The following is a 22,670-nucleotide window of genomic DNA, read 5'->3' as shown; positions in this document are numbered from 1 at the left end:
GAGTCTGAAAATAAGCAAACCAATAAACAATTTAGGAAAAATTATTTGGAGGATAAAAGTTGTACCTTTCATGGTTTTTCTTAATAAATTCAAATTTTGTTAAATAAATATAAATTTTGATAATTTCTGGAAATGCATTGGGAAACAATACTTTTATGCAACTAATAATTTGATTAAGAATTCAATTGTCATTCAGTTCTATGAAATCTCAGTAGTTTTTCAATGACTCATTTGGTTGAGATCATTGCTCAAATTAATTAGATTTTGTAGTGAAGACATATCATGATTTAACTGAGGTTCAAATTGGTGGTGTCATTTCTTTATATATTGATAGTGCCCCGGATTCCCCTGGGAGTTTGAGAACATGGTTACAAGGCAGGATATAGGTGGTACCTATGAACAGACATTTTAATTAGTATTCAAGTTATTTACTTTAGTAATTATTGATACTATTCAAAGAAAACATTAAAAAAACTTCTTGAAAATAGGGAGGAGAAAAATATTTACCTAGCAGTGTCTTCATTTTTATTAGAGGAACAGAAAAATGGGAACTTCTGTTTGCTAAAGCTCACATTTAGGAGAAAACCATTGCTAGATTTCTTAAATAAAAGTTCTAGATTCAGTTGAATTGAATTTTAAATCAACAACACATAAGTTTTCCTGCTCAGATGTCTCCTACAGGGAAATACTTGTATAAAATATTTTCTCCTTTAACAGAAATTCAAAGTTTGCTTAATACCTAGTATTTTGCCTGCCAGATCCATGACAGAAAGAGCAATTAAAGGACCTTCCATGAGTTTCAAGTCTGGGTTCACATTAGCCTTGGGTTACTTGTTTAGCCATTTTTTAAAATTAAAAAGTTGGAATTAAAATATAATTACATCACTTTCTCCTTTCCCTGTCCCCACTCCAACCTCTCCCATGCTTCCTCCCTTCAAATCTTCCCAGGCATCTTTTCACTCTCTCTCCCTCTTAATTGACATCCTCTTTTTATTATTGTTGATATATCCATATATTTATTTATACATACATTCATGTATATATTCATATATAGTTTCATAAATACATAAATACACCATGCGGAGTCTAATTATTGTGGCTTATGTGTATATAAGTTCAGGGATGGCTACTGTGATTTGCATATCCAATTATGGGACTTAGCCCTGAAAGAGTCTAAATCATCTAAATCTCGCCCCTCCAACTCTTACAAGTCTTGTTTTCTTTTTCTTGTTGCCTGTTGTTCTTGGTCTACTGATGAAACCCTGTGTGAATTCTCCTTCTGCATTAATATGATTTTTGATACTTGTTCCTGCATTATTTAGGCGACCATATTGTTGTTTAAAAACAAAACAGACAAAACAACAAAATACCCAAACTGAAAATGAATCTGTTCAGTTACTGCAGAAGAAGTTTTAGGCTATTCCTTTTGGGTAAGTGGGGTTCAGTGTGAGAAAGGTCACTAAAATAGAATCCACAAACCTGCTACATAACTTGTACAGTGATGTTTTCTGTACCAATCAATGCTGTCCTTCTCATCACCACTGATGCCAGAATGAGCTCCCACAGAAGAGAATGGGGTATGCTTCAAATGGTCAATTTGATAGAGATTTATTTCTGGATTAAAATTGAGAAATGCTATGTAATTTTTATTTCAAACTTCTAGCCAATTACATTGCCCATTAAATAGCTGTAAATTCACAATTAGTGGAGGTAGTGCTAGGCGATATCTAGAATACCTTTTGTAGCTATTGACATAGAACTGAGAGAAAACTTACTCTTCTTGTCTTTGAAAATGTGTTCCCGATTTGTTCTGGGTATGTAGATTAGATACAGCAGAAAGGATATTGGATAAGCACGAGAATCAATGCACTTGGGAACTGAAGTAGAGCAGAAAAGTCTGCAGGCTAAAAATAAAATAAATAAAGAACTCACTCCGGGCCAATCCTTACCCAATTGCTTTACACGCATTGAGACTTACTTTAAGTGGTCATGATAACTGTTTATTAGAAGCAGGTGTTTCCCAGTACCAGTCTTCTTACTGTACTTTAATCATTTGCTGTGGAGAGGTTAGCAGAATTCCAGTTCAGAGAACCAATGAGTTTGTTGGGGTTACTAACAGAAACATGGAGGATATAACAGCAGTTCCATCGCTGAAACCTCACTTTAGCCTGGGTAATGACTAATGAATGCCACATCCCTGAGATGTCTATACAAATTGCAGTCAGTTTTACTAGTTGCAGGATCTCCTCTCCTAAGCAATCGCTGCTAATCATTGAACCTTAGGGAGGACAATTATGAATCTTGTAAATTTCAGGAATTTTCTAAGACTTGTAAGAATGTGTGTGTGTGTGTCTGTGTGTCTGTGTGTCTGTCTGTGTATATATGTATATAGGATATATACACATATAATAAATATAGTATGTGTACACATACATGTACATATACATATATATGTATATATATGTATATCTTAGAGTAGCATTCTGGTTACACAAAGGACTAAAACAAACATGATATGCAAGAGGTACTTATGATTTATATACAAGATAAACTTGGTATCTACCTTTCAAACAACTCTCTTATAACAAAGGAAGAATTATGTTTCAATAGACAAGTATTTGTCCTGAAAACTAGAAGGAATGGAGACACACATATCTTATTGTTTATAGTTTCACCAGAAGATGCAAGGTTTCTGTGTTAGAGGAAAGAAAATTATTGCTCACAGCAGAGCAAGCTACACAAACAGCAGAACATTTGTGTTAGTTCTCCTTGTCCCTGTGTCTTGTAGAGTCTAAGCAGTTGCTACATATGTAAAGGTTTTGTGTTACAACAAAGGATCACAGAGTTTGAGAGATTATCATTGTTTAGTACATGGAAGTCAGGATTAATCTTTGCCGTGAAATTAGTCTAACCCTTCAAGGTTGCTTGCTGTAAACATAATTGTGTATGTTAGATAACAAATATTGAAGCCTTGTACTCTTGAAACACCTACCCAAAGTATGGAGAGATATAGAAGATTGATAACCATTCCTCTTTGAGCAGTGACAGTATGTCCTGACCTGCACCGAAAGATCCAAACTTCCATTCTCAAAAGTAAGATGAATCTAGATTTTGTAACACTTAAAGTAATGATTTGTGAAATAAAATATTATATATTATTAATATAACATAAAAATAAATGTACATGGCATATGAAAACTGATACTATATAGGAATTGCTCTATCCCCCACTTCAAATGCATCTTTTTTTTCAGGGTACAAAAGTTTATTGTTTACAAGAACCAATCAGGCAACCCAACACAAGAATAAAGGGTTCACTTCAGTAGGCTCAAGAGAACAATAGACCTGTATGGTGGTAGACAGCAACTCCCAGAGATGTCAGGATACTTGTGCAAATGGAAGAACATGCTTCTATGATGAAAGCTGACAGGTGGCAATTCTACCTAAAGGAGCAGGAGAGGGAGAATGCCCTACAGTCATCTGTGTGGCGAACAGACAGGGCCAATCTGGGAAGGTGCATGGGCTACGGGAAGGACAGAGGTTGGGCCCAGGTTACTGTTGTAGGGTGCTATGAAAGTCTTCAGAGTTCAGAAGTCTCTGTTGGGAGAAAGCCCTCTAGCAGGAAGTTTCTGCAGCTGTTGGCATGGCCTTGAAACAATGCTCTATGTAGCTTTTCAACCAAGTCACAAAAGATCCTAACCACAACTTCTTGCTTGCATCTGGGGTAGCTAACTGTGAGCCAGATAATGGTAGCATGATCTATCCCCTTCTGGACTTCCTAATAGTTGCATTAGGACCATATATCAAGCTTAGCATATACTGTGTAGGCATCCTCATTACTCCCTTGACTATTGTGGGATTCATGAACAGACTAGACTTCTCATGATGACTGACCACTTTTCACCCCTTTTCCAAGGTCATCAGAAGCATTGCTGAAGTTTCATTGTTTCTGGATAAGTGGATGGATATTTCCTGAAATATCCTGTCAAAGCGGATGATCACATCATTTACTTATTGATGCAGTAGAGCCAGAGTGGTGGGCTGAACCTTCAGTCAATGCTTGACAGATGGGTCCATCTGTTTTGCAGAGCCCTTCAAGGACTGTTGATTCAAAAGGCCAGATGCTAGGCCTGCATTTTACTGAGAATTGTCTGACTATTTGTATGTGTGCTGAAGTTGGCTACAGAACAGAGTTTTGTCCTGCATGGGATCCAGGTTTATCAGCCTGGTGTTGTGAATAGGGTGGTTCTCTTATGGATTGCCTACCAAGTTGTTCAGACAACTCATTGAGGTCCTATTTGTCTAGATGAAAGTTGTCCTAGAAATGCATGATGAAGGCCTTCTCATAGCCCTCCCTCATCTTCTTGTTGTGCATGCCATCCCTCAGGCTGTCTAACACGCTACTCTCACTGGAGCAGAGCATCTCAATGGCACTAATGTCCTACAAAAAGATCTTCAGGTTCACTCCAACACTTGTGTCTGTCTTGTGGCTTTGGCCACTCAAGTGATATCTTATATAGTCACTCTATTTGCAGGTACTTATCGAGTGTCCTATACTATCTTAAACAGTTTGTATATATTTTAATTTAACAACTTATGATTGAGTGATAATGTTAACATCTTAGAAATAAAATTATATCATGGCTTTGGAAATTAAATCAATTTACTCAGTTAAGAGGTAAGACACATGGGGGTTGTTGAGGGAGATTCCAAGTCTCTGTGAATGGCTGTGTTCTGCATCGTTATGACCTGGGGAGGGTTGGGATTGGGCAGAGGGGGACAGATGAGAAGACAGTACAAAGGAGGAGACTGATGGAAAAGCCATTTTCCAGAGGAATCGAGAGAATTGGAAACAGGGTAGATTTGAGAAACAAAAAAGAGGTTGGCAAGATTCACTGTGAAGTTTTAAGCTTCCTGGAGAATGACAGCTTTGACAAACATAAGAACATTCAGTGAGAGACGGAACACACGCGAGAGAACGAGTGAGTAACTGGGGTTGGGAGAGGAGGGGTAGGGTGATCCCAGGATCAGACATGCCCTACGTAGGCCTTCTAAGCCCAGATAACCAGAGAGACCACAGGGCCAGAAGTCCATAACCCATGGGCACAGTTGTAGGGGAAAACAAAAGTCAAGGGTTGCAACAGACAGAGGAGATTTGGAAGGAATGAAAACATCAGGTTTAAATTTTCCCAGTCTTGAATTTTTAAGGGTATTTTTTTCTTGCAGAAAAACCACTTCAATCATGTTTACTGATGATTGGCGAGAGGGTGGGGTGTGAATTATATTGGCTCATCACTTCCCAGTTACAATTTTATCTTTTGAGCTGAGATACTCGCCTTTTCTCCCAAGAAAAAGGCAAAACAACTTAAATCACAAAGCATCCAAGAAAAACAAACCTTTATTTTGTTAGTTTCTTATTCATTTAAAGTCAAGCAATCTTAGCATTTTCTTTGTCTTATTTCTGGTTTGTTTTACGATAATCTAAATGTAGTTTTGTTTATTTTAAGTCGCAAAAGAAGCTTGTGGCAAATGGGAGCATCTTGTGGATTTATGGACACAAAGTCAACTGAGCTTTTTAATACACTTTTTTTGGACATCGATGTTTACATGAATCTCCACAAAATTAATTCAGATTTTCATGAGGAGAGAAGATACCATCAAATGAACTTACAAAGCTCAATTCTGTAGCTCAGTGCCTACCGAATCATGCATCTGGGAATGCAGGGAACATCTAAGCGTCTGGCTATAAGGCCTTTCCCCCTCACCTATACTTACCAACATTCCTATCGTCTGCTATCTGTTACCAGGGCTTTCACAGAACCAAAGCTTTTTATATTGCCTGCCTTTGCTGACTTCACCCATGATAACTGAGACTTGTTCATGAATGTTCTTTTCTTTTACTGGGCTGATATTTTGTGGTATTGTAAAAGAATCCCCGTGGCGGAGGTTGATGTAAGGTCTTCATTGATTATCAAACTGATAATTGATGAGAAGCTAATGACTGATCTGGCTTTAAAGTACCAATACCTAAAAGGGACAAGAATTAAATATTCCAGGTTTTATTCAAGGAGACTCTGAAGTGTTGTCTGTGAATTAGAATCATCATTATCAGGTGGAAAGTTGATTAGATATGTAGCTTCTTAAGGTCACTCAAGATTCATTGTTTTAGAAACACTGGGGAAAAGAGGGATTAAGCCCACCAATTTCGCTTTTAGCAAGCTCCACAGTCTTGATACATATTGAAATTTAAGAACCATTAGGTAACTGAATTTACTCAGCACAAAAGAGTAATAAGACAAAGTTAACTTACTTTTTTTTGGAACGGATTTTCTGGAATTTTCATTAGAAGAAATAGTGTCCATCCAATGACCTGAGTTGGGTACATGTGGGCAAACTTCTCAACATACCTGGCTCTCATTTTTCTAATCCGTAAAAGTAGTATTTAAAATTATATAATCAGCATAGTTCCCTAATAATGCTAGATTTTTTCCTCTAGTATCTCTTGAGGCTAATAGCGTTTATAGAAGGAAAGAAGCTGGACTGATCTTCATTAGGGAACGCTAACATATGCACGTGACAAAGAGGCCAACATCTGTGTCCTATTTAGTTGAGTGTCAAGCACAATTTGTTCAAAAGAGAGAAAGAAAAAAAATTTACAAATCACATGTCTAAAATCAAGGTAACCTGTGTGTGTGTGTGTGTGTGTGTGTGTGTGTGTGTGTTTGTGTGTATGTATGTGTAAAAGGCTGTATAGTAAACATTTTAGACTTAGAGGTCATTAGTCTCTGTCATGATTACTCAGATCTTGCCACTGTAATATAAAAATCTTCATAAATCATATGTAAAGCAACCCAGCTAACATTCCAAAATCTTTACTTCCAAAACCAGATGGTAGGTTGGATCTTGCACATAAGCAATAGCTTGCCAACCTCTGGTTAATAATGTTTCCATTTGTTTTTAAATTAAAACAAGGCACTTAAATATTTTCTGGTTGGTTACTTACTCATTAATCAAATATTTAATAGCCAGTATCCTAAAAACTGAGTGCAATCTTCAAAGTTCCTACCCTCTTTGCTGTGTTGATCTGTAAACAATCAATCAAAATACAATCTTGGACAGCTCTATCTCCATGCACGAGTCTCCTCCTTAATGTCCAGAGGAAGACAGTGTTTGAGCTTTACAGACACACTTTTATAGTTTGGGTTAGCCATTCCTATTATCCCAAGGCATAAAAAGTAGAAAACATTAATTTTTCTCCAAAGGTATTGCTGATACAGCATTCATGCTACTTGTACATTAACCATTTCTCTCCTCCATAGTTCTTGTCCAAAGGCTAGCACTGAAAAGTAAGGGAGTAGAAAAATGAAACATTTCATTTAGTCCTATTCAACTTTCAAACTGAAGACCACAACTGTGATCTTTGGTTACCAAAGCATATGTGGAGCTTTCTCCCCATCCGTGGATAGCAGTTGAGCGTCCCGATTCCATTTAGTTCTACACTTTCTGCTTAGAGATGGCATCAGACCAAACAAGCCCAAGGCATAGCCTCCAATGCTTGTCCCCTCCCACCATAGTTCTTATCCCAGTCACAGTGTGGGCCTCTATCTTCTTGACTAAACACCAATGTTCCGGGATAGTATGCCTAGGTATAGTAAAGATACTAGAGAGATTCACAGAAACCAGGAAGATACTTCTCTCTCACTGTAATAGATGCCTCAAAGGACATGAGCAGACGGGAAAGAGGCAAAAGGCAATGGGTGTGGATACAAAGCTGAAAAATTTGAGTGTTTTCCCAGGAGCACAACATTCCAGGAACCACCGTTGTTCCGCTATCAGAACACCCCAATTCACTCCTTCCTGTTTTGTTTGCTTTTAAATTAAATTCAAAAATTGTAGGCATGATTTATTTCATCATGGTCAACTGGTAATCAGTTCATTCTTGAACAGATCACCCGTGCTCAGATACTTGTAGGTTTGGCACAATGTTTCTAACCCTCTATTCATTCTTTGGTCACTCACCTGACAAGACCTCATTCTAAAGCTACCAAGGGATTCTCTGCCATCAGGTAACTGACTAGCAAACAAAAGACATGTTCAGACCTCTAGATCCTTCAAGGCTTTCAAGGCTTTTATATTAGAAATGGGAGATAAAAAAAACCAAAACATATATATATATATACATATATATATATATTCATTATCCAACATGTTCTCTTATTATAATTGGAAAGAGATCTACTGTTTCTGTTTTGCTTTGCTTTGCTTTGCTTTGCTTCTTTTCTCACTTAGGAGACAGTTCGGTGTGTTGCTGGACTGAAACCACATAGTAAAGAATTAAAATTAAATTAAAATATTATCTGGGGCTATCATCCTTCTCTACCCACTACTGGGGGGTGGATGATGTTAACATCCTAGCTTTGTCATATCACATGTGATGTGATGGTGTGTGTGTGTGTGTGTGTGTGTGTGTGTGTGTGAACACAAAATCATGGTAGATCACTGATGCTTTATTACATGTAAAGTTTTAGATAAGCTACCTTTAGTGGGCCTTCTTTATTTAAAGTTGTAGTCAAACAGATGAAGCAGCCATTCTGTCTTAGCTGTAACACATTATGACATGTAAGTATCTCCAAGAAATTCACCATGTCTTTTTCTCTAAATTAGTAAAATTGAAAAGACTGGATGGAGAAGTGTGAACAGTCCAGACAATATCTTCATTCTTTTCTATGCAGTTTCAATGCAGCAATAAGCACGACTGGCCCCTAAGTGGGAAAAGAAGAGAAGAGAAAAATTCTAGACTTCTTTCCACTTACAACAAGAAAACATGTTGGGTAATTTTGAAATTTCCCACCCTTCACTCTAGTTCCAAGTGAAAGCATATGCTCGCGTATTAGTCCATTCTGACTCATCTTTAAGTTAGAGTCAAGCTAATTTTCCTTATATTGTTAACCTTCCACTCTTACTGTACCCTCGCCCACTTAAGATTAGGAATCGACTGACTTATGGAATGCATGAAGTGAGCCAAGCCTCACTTGTTGACGGCTCCACCAACTTAATAAGCATCCCATCACCATGTGCTGAGTGAAAAACAAGCACCACAGAGATAATGAGCTGTCATATTTTGAAATGATTTATAATGGACCACATTAAATATGAAGAATGAGATGAGACTAGAATGAGGTAAATTTTCTGTGAACCTTCATCTGCTAAAAGGCTTCTGAGCATATAAACACTTGACTATTTTACTTCTTTAAGGGCATTTCACTGGGTAAGCATTTCTCTTCAGTTTCATGAGTCATGGGTGGTTACTATTTCTATCATGAGACATGCTACAGTGATCAAAACTCATTGTTCATGCCAACCAAGTATACAGTTGTGTGGTTTACTTTCCATCCACATTGGGGCTAGTTGATGGGGCCATTTAAATCTCCTAAGAGCAGGTAGTAATTAGGTAAGGATGATGCTAGTATCCTAGCTTTTTAGACTGTCACATGTGATCAAACCATCTATGATTTATACTAGATTCTCAAATTTCTAAAGCCCGAGTTGCTCACTGAGTAACCTGCCCAATCATACACCTTCTCCACCTGCTGGATTCTCTGTCTTCCCTCCTGGTGCCCTTTGAGGTTGTCTACAAAGAAACTAGTTGCTTTCAAAATGTTTCCTCTATCTGTTTCTAGAGGAACTGACTCTGAGAGATTTTCTCACTTGGTGCTATGGGCATTCAACAAATCCAGGGGTGACTTTCTTTTTTCCTTGAATTTTATCAGTGAGATAAACCAGGCAGATGGAAAGGTTTAGAGACGTCAGATGACTTCCCCAAAGAAATCAAATCTCTCTCTGTAGAACGTCACATATCAAGATATTTTGATACCTGAGGTGGTTTGTATCTTTGGCAAAAGATTTTACTTTCTTGTTTATACATCCTATAGGACTGCACAAAGTTTAAAAAAAAAACAGGGCAAAGGTACTAACTGAAATTGTTTTCTCCCTAATTTTCTTGACTAAAGATGAAAATTTGGGAGTTTCAAATGTTAAAATTAAATTTCAACAATGTTTCTCAAAACTAGGGAAGGTATTATTTTGAAACATAGGGAGTTTATCTTAAATTCCAGAGTCTTGTTTGATTTTTGCTGAGACCCATAAACTTGGTGAGATTAGACTCTCCACTATATCCGATAAGAAAACCTTATCTGGCAGAGGTTAAGGAATTTGCCTAAAATCATAGCTGGGAGAGTCAGGTTTCTACAGTGTAAGTCTCTCGGCCTGGGCTTCACACTTGACACCCAAGAACAAAGTGTTAATGCTGCAGAAGCCATTCCTTTAACTGTGGTTACATGGGTGGTGATATCTCGAGGGAGTTGTGTGAAAATAGAAAAATAACAGCACAAGATATCAACTTTGAGCCCAAAGTCAATGAGGAAGTCTAGGTTTGGGGGCTAGTTTAGTTTGAGAAATTTTCCAATCCTTCAGGTCTCATTTCTTTCGTATAAAGTGGAGATGTGGATGAAGCTTGAGACTGTACTGCTCTACTACTCTCAGAAAGCTTTCTGGATTGTGGTCCTTTTAGGAACAGTGATCCCAATAGTGATAGCGATCCAGAAACACAAGCTGTACATTAGCTTGAAAGACTTGAATGAAAAGTGTATTTGCTGAGTGGAACTTCTAAAGATTAATAAGAAAATTGCAGATCTTGAAGCTAATTTAAATAGGCATTCAAATGAAGAAGAACATGATCCCAAGTGTCGTGAGTCAAAGGCGATTATCTTTATTAGCACATTACTGTCACCACACCATATCCACGACTTCAATTATATCGCTGGGGAAACTGTTGTAAATTGCTGCTCAGAAATGTCCCTCAGAGGATCATATTCTGAAAACTTGTTCCTTGACTGAGGAAATTAGCATAGTACAAGAGGATTTAAAGGGAAAGATATTGAGAAAGAAGATAAGGGATAATTATCAGAACTTAAGCAAAGTGGATCTGATTGAGTAGATTGACTTGTTTTTGCCAATTAGAGGGGAGCCATTGAAGACACAGGATGCACAGGATGAGGTTTATCAAGTTGTTCCAGAGCATTAAAAATGGTAATAGTTTTTCTAAGATCTTGTTTTACTATTTGGCATTTTCAAGTAATTCACATAATTAAAATTTTGAGGTAGCTTGAAGATAGAAGAACAGAAAGCATATATCAAAATTCATGGTAATGAATAATTTAATTTGCAATGGTAACTTTCTTTTTATATTATTTTTCATTTATTTATTTTCACACTCCAGATTTTATTCCCCATCAGGTCCACCCCAGTCCTCAACAGTTCCACCCCACCCCCAGGTCTCCACAAGGATGTACCTACTCACTCACCCCATGAGACCTCTAAACTCCCTGGGGCCTCCAGTCTCTTGAGGGTTAGGTGCATCTTCTCTGACTGAACTCAGACCGGGGAGTCCTCTGCTGTATATGTGTTGGAGGCCTCATCTCAGCTGGGGTATGCTGCCTGGTTAGTGATCCAGTGTCTGAGAGATTTCGGGGGTCCAGGTTAATTGGGACTGCTGGTCCTTCAGGGTCGTCCACCTCTTCAGCTTCCTCCAGCTTTTCCCTGTTTCAACCAGAGGGTTCAGCAGCTTCTGTTCATTGGATGGGTGTACATCAGCATCTGACTCTCTCAGTTGCTTGCTAGATCTTTTGGAGAGCAGTCACAGTAGGTCCCTCTCTGTGAATGCGCCAAATCTTTAGTAATGGTGTCAGGTCTTGTGGCCACCCCTTGAGCTGAATCCCATTTTGAGTCTGTCATTGGACCTTCTTTTCCTCAGGCCCTTCTCCATTTCCATCCCTGAATTTTATTTAGACAGGAAGAATTATGGCTCAGAGTTTTTACTGTGAATAGCAACCCCATCTCTCACTTGATGCCCTGTCCTTTTTTTTTTTAAGATTTCTTTTTTTTTCATTTTCCCCCCATCTTTATTAAATTGGGTATTTCTTATTTACATTTAAATGTTATTCCCTTTCCCGGTTTCCAGGCCAACATCCCCCTCCCCTTCTTCATTGGTGTTCCCCTCCCCATCCTCCCCCTATTATGGCCCTCCCCCCAAGAATCCCATTCACTGGGGGTCCAGCCTTGGCAAGACCAAGGGCTTCCCCTGCCACTGGTGCCCTTACTAGGTTATTCATTGTTACCTATGCAGTTGGAGCCCAGGGTCAGTCCATGTATATAGACTTTGGTTAGGGGTTTAATCCCGGGAGGCTCTGATTGGTTGGCATTGTTGTTCATATGGGGTCTCAAGGCCCTTCAAGCTCTTTCAGGCCTTTCTCTGAATCCTTCAACGGGGGTCCCGTTCTCAGTTCAGTGGTTTGCTGCTGGCATTCGCCTATGTATTTGCCATATTCTGGCTGTGTCTCTCAGGAGAGATCTACATCCTATTCCTGTCAGTCTGCACTTCTTAGCTTCATCCAACCTGTCTAGATTAGTGGCTGTATATGTATGGGCCACATGTGAGGCAGGCTCTGAACGGGTGTTCCGTTAGTCTCTGTTCTAAACTTTGCCTCCCTATTCCCTCCTAACCATATTCTTGTTCCCCTTTTAAAGAAGGAGTGAAGCATCCGCATTTTGGTCATCCTTCTTGAGTTTCATGTGTTCTGTGCATCTATGGTAATTCGAGTATTTGGGCTAATAGCCACTTATCAATGAGTACATACCATGTGTGTTTTTCTGTGATTAGGTTACCTCACTCAGGATGATATTTTCCAGTTCCATCCATTTGCCTATGAATTTCATAAAGTCATTGTTTTTGATAGCTGAGTAGTATTCCATTGTGTAGATGTACCACATTTTCTGTATCCATTCCTCTGTTGAAGGGTATCTGGGTTCTTTCCAGCTTTTGGGTATTGTAAATAAGGCTGCTATGAACATAGTGGAGCATGTGTCTTTGTTATATGATGGAGTGTCTTTTAGGTATATGCCCAAGAGAGGTATAGCTGGGTCCTCAGGTAGTTCAATGTCCAATTTTCTGAGGAACCTCAAGACTGATTTCCAGAATGGTTGTACACGTCTGGAATCCCACCAACAATGGAGGAGTGTTCCTCTTTCTCCAAATCCTCGCCAGCATCTGCTATCAACAGAGTTTATATCATAGCCATTCTGAATGGTGTGAGGTGGGATCTCAGGGTTGTTTTGATTTGCATTTCCCTTATGAGTAAAGATGTTGAACATTTCCTTAGACACTTCTCAGCTATTTGGCATTCCTCAGCTGTGAATTCTTTGTTTAGCTCTGAATCCCATTTTTTAAAGATTTATTTATTTATAAATTATATATAAGTCGCTGTCTTCAGACACACCAGAAGAAGGCATCAGATCTCATTATAGATGGTTGCGAGCCACCGTGTGGTTGCTGGGATTTGAACTCAGGACCTCTGGAAGAGCAGTCAGTGCTCTTAACCGCTGAGCCATCTCTCCAGCCCCTGAACCCCATTTTTAAATAGAGTTATTTGTCTCCCTGCAGTCTAACTTCATGAATTTTTGTATATTTTGGATATAAACCCTCTATCAGTTGTAGGATTGGTAAAGATCTTTTCCCAATCTGTTGGTTGCCATTTTGTCCTAACCACAGTGTCCTTTGCCTTACAGAAGTTTTCTAGTTTTATGAGATCCCATTTGTTGATTCTTGATCTTAGAGCATAAGCCATTGGTGTTTGTTCAGGAAATTTTCTACAAGGCCCATGTGTTCGAGGTTTTTCCCCGCTTTTTCTTATATTAGTTTGAGTGTATCTGGTTTGTTGTGGAGGTCCTTGATCCACTTGGACTTAAGCTTTGTACAGGGTGATAAGAATGCATGCCATTGAACCAGCACCATTTGCTGAAAATGCTATCTTTTTTCCATTGGATGGTTTTGGCTCCTTTGTCAAAAATCAAGTGCCCATTGGTGTGTGGGTTCATTTCTGGGTCTTCAATTCTGTTCCACTGGTCTATCTGCCTGTCTCTGAACCAATACCACACAGTTTTTATCACTATTGCTCTGTAATACTGCTTGAGTTCAGGGATAGTGATTCCCCCTGAAGTCCTTTTATTGTTGAGGATAGTTTTAGCTATCCTGGGTTTTTTGTTATTCCAGATGAATTTGCAAATTGTTCTGTCTACCTGTATGAAGAATTGTATTGGTATTTTGATGGGAATTGCATTGAATCTGTAGATCACTTTTGGTAAAATGGCCATTTTTACTATATTAATCCTGCCAATCCATGAGCATGGGAGATCATTCCATCTTCTGAGATTTTTAATTTCTTTCTTCAGAGACTTGAAGTTCTTATCATACAGATCTTTAACTTGCTTGGTCAAAGTCACACCAAGGTATTTTATATTATTTGGGACTACTATGAAGGGTGTCATTTCCCTAATTTCTTTCTCAGCTTGTTTCTCTTTTGTGTAGAGGAAGGCTACTGATTTATTTAAGTTAATTTTATACCCAGCGACTTTGCTGAAGGTGTTTATCAGGTTTAGTAGTTCTCTGGTAGCTTTTGGTATTACTTATATATACTATCACATCATCTGCAAATAGTGGTATTTTGACTTCTTCCTTTCCAATCTGTATCCCTTTGATCTCCCTTTGTTGTCTGATTGCTCTGGCTAGAACTTCAAGAACTATATTGAATAAGTAGGGAGAGAGTGGGCAGCCTTGTCTAGGCCCTGATTTTAGTGGGATTGCTTCAAGTTTCTCTCCATTTAGTTTAATATTAGCTACTGGTTTGCTGTATATGGCTTTTTACTATGTTTAAATATGGGCCTTGAATTCCTATTCTTTCCAGGACTTTTATCATGAAAGGGTGTTGAATTTTGTCAAATGCTTTCTCAGCATCTGATGAAACGATCAAGTTGTTTGTATCTTTCAGTTTGTTTATATAGTGATTATGTTGATGGTTTTCAATATATTAAGCCATCCCTGCATGCCTGGGATGAAGCCTAATTGATCATGGTGGATGATTGTTTTGATGTGCTCTTGGATTTGGTACAAGAATTTTATTGAGTAATTTTGCATCGATATTCATAAGGGGATTGGTCTGAAGTTCTGTTCTTTGTTGGGTCTTTGTGTGGGTTTAGCTATAAGAGTTATTGTGACTTCATAGAAGGAATTCGGTATTGCTCCATCTGTTTCAATTTTGTGGAATAGTTTGGATAGTATTGGTATTAGGTCTTCTATGAAGGTCTGATAGAATTCTGCACTGAACCCATCGGGACCTGGGCTCCTTTTAGTTGGGAGACTTTTAATGACCGCTTCTATTTCTTTAGCAGTAATGGGGTTATTTAAATGCTTTATCTGATCCTGATTTAACTTTGATACCCAGTGTCTGTCTAAGAAATTGTCCATTTCCTGCAGATTTTCAAGTTTTGCTGAATGTAGGCTTTTGTAGTACGATCTGATGATATTTTGCATTTCCTCTGGCTCTGTTGTTATGTCTCACTTTTCATTTCTGATTTTGTTAATTTGAACACACTCTCTGTATCCTCTGGTTAGTTTGGCTAAGGGTTTGTCTATCATTTTGATTTTCCCAAAGAACCAGCTTTTGGTTCTGTTCTTCTTTGTATGGTCCTTTTTGTTTCTACTTGGTTGATTTTAGCACTGAGTTTGATTATTTCCTGCCTTCTACTCCTCCTGGGTGTATTTGCTTCTTTTTGTTCTAGAGCTTTTAGGTGTGCTGTCAAGCTGCTGACATATGCTCTTTCCTGTTTCTTTCTGCAGGCACTCAGAGCTATGAGTTTTCCTCTTAGCACAGCTTTCATTGTGTCCCATAAGTTTGGTATGTTGTACCTTCATTTTCATTAAATTCTAAGAAGTCTTTAATTTCTTTCTTTATTTCTTTTTTGACCAGGTTATCATTGAGTAGAGCATTGTTCAACTTCCATGTATATGTGGGCATTCTTTCCTTATTGTTATTGAAGACCAGCTTTAGCCCGTGGTGGTCTGATTATTTCTATCTTTCTGTATCTGTTGAGGCCTGTTTTATGACCGAATATATGGTCACTTTTGGAGATATTAGCATGAGGTGGTGAGAAGAAGATATATCCTTTTATTTTAGGATAGAATGTTCTATAAATATCTGTTAAGTCCATTTAGTTCATGACTTCTCTTAGTCTGTCTACGTCTCTGTTTAATTTCTGTTTCCGTGACCTGTCCATTGATGAGAGTAGGTTGTTGAAATCTCCTACTACTATTGTGTGAGGTGCAATGTGTGTTTTGAGCTTTAATAAGGTTTCTTTTATGTATGCAGGTACCCTTGTATTTGGGGCATAGATATTTAGGATTGAGAGTTCTTCTTGGTGGATTTTTCCTTTGATGAATATGAAGTGTCCTTCCTTATCTTTTTTGATGACTTTTCGTTGAAAATTGATTTTATTCGATATTACAATGACTACTTCAGCTTGCTTCTTCCAACCATTTGCTTGAAAAGTTGTTTTCCAGCCTTTCACTCTGAGGTAGTGTCTGTCTTTGTCTTTGAGGTGTGTTTCCTGTAGGCAGCAAGGTCCTCATTGCATATCCAGTTTGTTAATCTATGTCTTTTTATTGGGGAGTTGAGGCCATTGATGTTGAGAGATACTAAGGCATAGTGATTATTGCTTCCTGTTATATTCATATTTGGCTGTGAGGTTATATTTGTGTGCTTTTCTTCTCTTTGTTTTGTTGCCAAGACGATTAGTTTCTTGCTTTTTCTAGGGTGTAGCTTGCCTCCTTGAGTTGGGCTTTACCATTCATTATCCTTTGTAGCGTTGGATTTGTAGAAAGATATTGTGTAAATTTGGTTTTGTCATGGAATATCTTGGTTTCTCCATCTATGTTAATTGAGAGTTTTGCTGGATACCTGGGCTGGCATTTGTGTTCTCTTAGGGTCTGTATGACATCTGTCCAGGATCTTCTGGCTTTCATAGTGTCTGGTGAGAAGTCTGGTGTAATCTGATAGGTCTGCCTTTGTATGTTACTTGACCTTTTTCCCTTACTGCTTTTAATATTCTTTCTTTGTTTTGTGCATTTGGTGTTTTGACTATTATGTGACAGGAGGAGTGTCTTTTCTGGCTCAATCTATTTGGAGTTCTGTAGGCTTCTTGTTTGTTCATGGGCGTTTCTTTCTTTAGGTTAGTGAAGTTTTCTTCTATAATTTTGTTGAAAATATTTACTGGTCTTTTGAGTCAGGAGTCTTCACTCTCTTCTATACCTATTATCCTTAGTTTTGATCTTCTCATTGAGTCTTGGATTTCCTGTATGTTTTGGACCAGTAGCTTTTTCTGTTTTACATTAACTTTGACAGTTGTGTTGATGATTTCTATGGAATCTTCTGCTCGTGAGATTCTCTCTTCTATCTCTTGTATTTTGTTGGCGATGCTTGTATCTACGACTCCTTGTCTCTTCCTTTGGTTTTCTGTATCCAGGGTTGTCTTCCTTTGTGCTTTCTTCATTGCTTCTATTTCCATTTTTAATTCCTTCACCTGTTTGTTTGTGTTTTCCTGGAATTCTTTCAGGGATTTTTGTGATTCCTCTCTATAGGCTTCTACTTCTTTATTTGTGTTTTCCTGTATTTCTCTAAGGGATTTCTTTATGTCTTTCTTGAAGTCCTCCATCATCATGATCAAGTGTGATTTAAAACCTAGACCTTGCTTTTCTGGTGTGTTTGGATATTCAGTGTTTGCTTTGGTGGGAGAATTGGGCTGTGATGATGCCATGTAGTCTTGGTTTCTGTTGCTTCACTTCCTATGTGTTCCTCTTGACATCAGGTTGTCTCTGGTGTTACCTTGTTCTGCTATTTCTGACAGTGGCTAGAGTGTCCTTTAGGCCTGTGTGTCAGGAGTGCTGTAGACCTGTTTTCTTGTTTTCTTTCAGCCAGTTATGGGAACAGAGTGTTCTACTTTAAGCGTGTAGTCTCTCCTGTTACTGGTCTTTAGTTGTTCCTGTGGGCATGTGTCCTGAGTCCTTGGAGGAGAAAAGTCGGCCTTACCTCTGATCTCGGGCCTGAAGTCGCTCCTAGGGCTTGGGTTTCAGCTCTCTGTGTGGGCAGCAACCAAAAATGCCTGCCCTGCCTTTTCTAGAGTCCCTGTGCACTGCCCTGTCTTCCCGCTGGAGGTGATCTCAACAAGTTCCCTCTCCCCACTGTAGGGCACTTCATCAAAGCTACCCTCCTTTGAGTCCTCAGACTGTCTCACTTTCCAGGTCTCTGGTACATTCTAGAGGGTTCTCCCAATGTCCTTCCTCTTGAGGTCACCTGTTTCCATTCTTTCTGCTGGCCCTCTGGGTCCTTTTCCCCCCGTCTAGTACCAGATCATATTCCCCTCTACCCCAACCCTCATCCTCTTTCCCCACCCCCACCCCTGCATTCCTCCCCACTTGTGGTTGCTTTCTTCTTCCTCCCAAGTGGGACCGAGGTGTCCTTACTTGGGCCCTTCTGCTTGTTGACCTTATTGAGTTCTTGGACTGTATCTTGGGTATTTTGTACTTTTAGTTTTTAGATAATATCTACTTATTAGCGGGAACATAACGTGCATGTCCTTTTGGCTCCGAGTATCGTCCTCACTCAGGATGGTATTTTCTAGCCCCATCCATTTGCCTGGAAAATTCAGAATGTCCTTGTTCTTAATAGCTGAGTAGTATTCCATCGTGTAAATGAACCACATTTTCTGCATCCATTCTTCTGTTACAGGACATCTGGGTTGTTTCCACCTTCTGGCTATCACAAATAAAGCCGCTTATGAACATAATGGAACATGTGCCCCTGTGGCATGGTGGGGCATCTTTTGGGTATATTACCAAGAGTGTTATTTCTAGGTCTTTAGATAGGTCTGTTTCCAATTTTCTGAGAACTCCAAATTGATTTTCAGAGTAGTTGAACCAGTTTGCAATCCCATCAGCAATGGAGAAATTTTCCTCTTTTTCCACATCCTTGCCAACATGTATTGTCACCTGAGGTTTTGATCTTAGCCATTCTGACTGGTATAAGGTGGAATCTAAGAGTTGTTTTGATATACATTTCTCTGATCACTAAGGACTTTGATCATTTCTTTAGGTGCTTCTGTGCCATTTGAGATTCCTCTGTTGTGAATTCTCAGTTTAGTTCTATACCCCATTTTTTGATTGAGTTGTTTCATTTTTTGGTTGTTAGCCTCTTCTTTATATATTTTGGATATTAGCTCTCCATCAGACATAGGGTTAGTGAAGATTTTTTTTCCCAATCTGTAGGATGCCAATTTGTCTTATCGACTATGTCCTTTGCCTTACAGAAGCTTTCCAGTTTCATGAGGTCCCATTTATCAATTCTTGATCTTATAGGCTGAGCCATTGGAGTTCTGTTTAGGAAATTTCCCCCTGTGCCAATGAGTTCAAGACTCTTTCTCACTTTCTCTTTTTATTTATTGGATTTTTTTTAAAATTTACATTTCCAAATTTATCCCCTTTCCCAGTTTCCCATCCATAAAGCCCCTAGCCCAACGCACCTCCCCCTTCTACTATGAGGGTGTTCCCTCACCCATCCACCCATCACTTCTCCCCTCCCCACTCTGACATTTTCCTTCACTGGGGCGGGGGCGGGAATCAAGCCTTGGCAATACCAAGAGCTTGCACCTCAAATTGGTGCATATTGAGGCCATCCTCTGCTACATATGCAGCTGAAGCCATGGGTCTGTCCAGGTGTATTCTTTGGATGGTGGTTTAGTCCCTGAGAGCTCTGGTTGGTTGGTATTGTTCTTATGGGGTTGCAAACCCCTTCAGATCCTTCAATCCTCTCTCTAACTCCTTCATTGGGGACCCCCCTTCCCAGTTCAATGGTTGGTTGTGAGCATCAGCCTCTGTATTTGTCATGCTCTGGCAGAGCCTCTCAGGAGACAGCTATATCAGACTCCTTTTAGCATGTACTTCTTGGCATCAGCAATATTGTCTGAGTTTGGTGGCTGTATGTAAATGGGTAGACTCTGAATGTATATTCTTTCAGTGTTGCTCCAAACTTTGTCTCCATATGTCCGGCTATGAATATTTTTGTTCCCCTTTCTAAGAAGAACTGAAGCATCTGCACTTAGTTCATCCTTCTTCTTGAGCTTCATGTGGTCTGTGGATTGTATATTGGGTAATTCAAGCTTTGGACTAATATCCACTTATCATTGAGTGCGTACCATGTGTGTTGTCTTGTGATCATGCAGGGTGATATTTTTTAGTTCAATTCATTTACCTATGAATTTCATGAAGTCATTGTTTTTAATAGCTAAATAGTACTCCATTATGTAAATGTACCACATTTTCTGTATCCATTCCTCTGTTGAAGGACATCTAGGTTCTTTCCAGCTTCTGGCTATTTAGATAAGGCTGCTATAAACATAGTGGAGCATGTGTCCTTATTATATGTTGGAGCATCTTTTGAGTATATACCCAGGAGTGGTATAGCTGGTTCCTTAGGTAGAACTATTTCCAGTTTTCTGAGGAACCTCCAGACTGATTTTCAGAGTGGTTGTACCAGCTTGCAATCCTACCAACAATGGAGGAGTGTTTCTCTTTCTCCGCAGCTTTACCAGCATCTGTTGTCACCTGAGTTTTTATCTTAGCCATTCTGATTGGTATGAGGTGGAATCTCAGGGTTGTTTCGATTTGCATTTCCCTGATGACTAAGGCTGTTAAACATTTCTGTAAGTACTTCTCAGTCATTCGATAGTTCTCAGTTTAGAATTCTTTGTTTAGCTCTGAACCTCATTTTTTAATAGGGTTATTTGGATCTCTGGAGTCTAACTTCTTGAGTTTCTTGTATATATTGGTATTAGCCCTCTATCAGATGTAGGATTGGTAAAGATCTCTTCCCAATCTGTTGGTTGCTGATTTGTTCTATTGACAGTGTCCTTTGTCTTGCAGAAGCTTTTTTTTATGAGGTCCCATTTGTTAATTCTTGATCTTAGAGCATAAGCCATTGGTGTTCTGTTCAGGAAATTTTCCCCTGTGTCCATGAGTGTGAGGATCTTAACCATTTTTTCTTCTTTTACATTCAGTGTATGTGGTTTTAGGTGGAGGTCTTTGATCCACTTGGATTAAAGCTTTGTTCTGGAGATAAGAATAGGTTTATTTGCATTCTTCTACCTGCTAATAGCCAGTAGAACCAGCACCATTTGTTGAAAATGCTATCTTTTTTCCATTGTTTCCAAAGTTCCTTTGTCAAAGATCAAGTGATCATAGGTGTATAGGCTCATTTCTGGGTTCTCAATTCTATTCCATTGATCTACCTTCCTGTCTCTGTACTAATATCATGCAGTTTTTACCACTATTGCTCTGTAATACAGCTTGAGGTCAGGGATGGTGGTTCCCGAGAAGTTCTTTTATCGTTGACAATAGTTTTGATATTCTGGATTTTTGTTATTCTAAATGAATTTGCAAATTGTTCTTTCTAACTCTGTGAAGAATTGAGTTGAAATTTTGATGGGACTTGCAATGAATCTGTAGATTGCTTTTGTTTCTGTTATGTCTCCCTTTTCATATCTGATTTTGTTAATTTGGATACTCTCTCTGTACCCTCTGGTTAGTCTGACTAAGGGTTTATGTATCTTGTTGATTTTCTCAAAGATCCAGTTCCTGGTTTTATTGATTCCTTTTGTAGTTCACTTTGTTTCTACTTGGTTGATTTCAGCTCTGAGTTTGATTATTTCCTGCCTTCTTCTCCTTGTGGGTGTGTTTGCTTCTTTTTGTTCTAGAACTTTTAGTTGTGATGTCAAGCTGTTAATGTATGCTCTCTCCAGTTTCTTGTTGGAGGCACTCAGAGCTGTGTGTTTTCCTCTTAGCACTGCTTTCTTTGTTTCCCATAAGCTTAGATATATTTGCCTTCATTTTCATAAAATTCTAAAAATTCGTTAACTTCTTTCTTTATTTCTTTCTAACCAAGTTGTCATTGAGTAGAGAGTTGTTCAGCTTCCATGTGTATGTGGGCTTTTTATTGGTTTTGTTGTCATTGAAAACCAGCCTTAGTCTGTGGTGATCTGGTAGGGAGCACGGGATTGAGATTTTTTCAATCTTCTTGTATCTCTTAGGCCTGTTTTGTGACTGATTATATTGTCAATTTTTGAGAAGGTACCATGAGGTGCTGAGAAAAAGGTATATTCTTTTGTTTTAGGATGAAATGTTCTATAGCTATCTGTTAAATCCATTTGGTTCATAACTTCTTTAGGTTTCACTGTGTCTCTGTTTAGTTTCTATTTCTATTGTCTATCCATTGATGAGAGTGGGGTGTTGAAGTATCCCACTAGCATTGTGTGAGGTGCAATGTGTGCTTTGAGTAAAGTTTCTTTTATGAATGTGGGTTCGCTTGCATTTGGAGTATAGATGTTCAGAATTGAGAGTTCATCTTTGTAGATTTTTCTTTGATGAATATGAATTGTCCTTCCTTATTTTTAATAACTTTCCTTATTAATAACTTTTGGTTGAACGTCCATTTTATTCAATATTAGAATGGCTGTGCCAGGTTTTTCTTGGGACCATTTGTTTGATAGATTTTACTTCTGGATTTTACTCTGAGAGAATGTCTCTCTTTCTCACTGAGATGTGTTTCCTGTATGCAGCAAAATTCTGGCTCCTGTTTATGTGTGCAGTCAGTTAGTCTATGTCTTTTTGGCAGGTATTGAGTCCAGTGATTTTAAGAGATATTCAGGAATAGTGATTGTTGCTTCCTTTCATT

At 38.7% G+C, this 22,670-nt stretch overlaps 1 pseudogene; it reads right to left on the bottom strand.

The window, feature by feature from the left end:
- Positions 1–3,587: 3,587 nt before the first annotated feature.
- Positions 3,588–6,418, bottom strand: Med27-ps1 (mediator complex subunit 27, pseudogene 1; annotated as a pseudogene).
- Between the last annotated feature and the right edge of the window lie 16,252 nt (positions 6,419–22,670).

Source organism: Rattus norvegicus, chromosome 2 (genome assembly GCF_036323735.1).
Source record: "Rattus norvegicus strain BN/NHsdMcwi chromosome 2, GRCr8, whole genome shotgun sequence".
NCBI classification, from domain to species: domain Eukaryota; kingdom Metazoa; phylum Chordata; class Mammalia; order Rodentia; family Muridae; genus Rattus; species Rattus norvegicus.
Note: the sequence above shows the minus strand (reverse complement) of the source record. Positions and strands in the feature narration are given on the sequence as shown.